At 38.5% G+C, this 1,471-nt stretch overlaps 1 non-coding gene across 1 annotated transcript; it reads right to left on the bottom strand.

The window, feature by feature from the left end:
- Positions 1-1,400: 1,400 nt before the first annotated feature.
- TRNAG-GCC (transfer RNA glycine (anticodon GCC)) lies at positions 1,401-1,471 on the bottom strand. The gene has a single exon. It is a non-coding gene; the product is annotated as a tRNA-Gly (tRNA).

The raw sequence follows: 1,471 nt of genomic DNA on the forward strand, positions 1-1,471 counted from the left end.
TAAAAAGGATTTTGGTTATAGTTTTCCTTGCGACGGTCCGGGACGAGGTGGTACTTGTGATATTTCGGCTTGGGACGCCTTTTATTTGGCAGTTTTCTGGATGTTAAATACCATTGGATGGGTTACTTTTTATTGGCACTGGAAGCACATCACATTATGGCAGGGTAACGTTTCACAATTTAATGAATCTTCCACTTATTTGATGGGATGGTTAAGAGATTATCTATGGTTAAACTCTTCACAACTTATCAATGGATATAATCCTTTTGGTATGAATAGTTTATCAGTCTGGGCATGGATGTTCTTATTTGGACATCTTGTTTGGGCTACTGGCTTTATGTTCTTAATTTCCTGGCGCGGATATTGGCAAGAATTGATTGAAACTTTAGCATGGGCTCACGAACGCACACCTTTGGCTAATTTGATTCGATGGAGAGATAAACCAGTGGCTCTTTCCATTGTGCAAGCAAGATTAGTTGGATTAGCCCACTTTTCTGTAGGTTATATATTTACTTATGCGGCTTTCTTGATTGCCTCTACATCAGGCAAATTTGGTTAATTTTGTATGTGTTGTATCCGCGAAAATATCATTTCTTTCGATGGAGAAGGAGATCTTCCTTCTTATATTTCTACATCTAGGATCCGACTTGTATCATTGATACTACTAGGAATTGAATCATTATGGCAAGGAAAAGTTTAATTCAGAGGGAGAAGAAGAGGCAAAAATTGGAACAAAAATATCATTTGATTCGTCGATCCTTAAAACAAGAAATAAGCAAAGTTCCATCGTTGAGTGAGAAATGGGAAATTCATGGAAAGTTACAATCCCCACCGCGTAATAGTGCACCCACACGTCTTCATCGACGTTGTTTTTTAACCGGAAGACCGAGAGCTAACTATCGAGACTTTGGGCTCTCTGGACACATACTTCGTGAAATGGTTCATGCATGCTTGTTGCCTGGGGCAACAAGATCAAGTTGGTAAGGATTCAAATATCTCTTTCTATTAATTTCTATGATTATAGAGGGACCCCTTTACCATTCTGTATAAATGGACTATTCTATTTGTACAGATATGGTATAGGGGTGCATTCAATCTTTGTTTGTCTATTAGTTCACAGTTCTTCTCTTTATCGCGGGGTAGAGCAGCTTGGTAGCTCGCAAGGCTCATAACCTTGAAGTCACGGGTTCAAATCCTGTCTCCGCAAAATTTTTTTGTCTAAAAAAATTGAGGTTTGATCTTGGTAACTATTAATTAATTACTATATAATATTCGCTTTTTTTCTTTCCAGATGGGAGGAAAAGAAGGGGGGAGGATAGAACCACTATACTATCACGGTCGACTATACTTAAAAATTTATCCTATTAAATGAAAAACATTAACCCATTATCCTCATCCTGGGCGGATAGCGGGAATCGAACCCGCATCTTCTCCTTGGCAAGGAGAAATTTTACCATTCAACTATATCCGC

The sequence above is a fragment of the Cucumis melo genome, unplaced genomic scaffold (genome assembly GCF_025177605.1).
Source record: "Cucumis melo cultivar AY unplaced genomic scaffold, USDA_Cmelo_AY_1.0 utg000852l, whole genome shotgun sequence".
In the NCBI taxonomy this organism is placed as follows: domain Eukaryota; kingdom Viridiplantae; phylum Streptophyta; class Magnoliopsida; order Cucurbitales; family Cucurbitaceae; genus Cucumis; species Cucumis melo.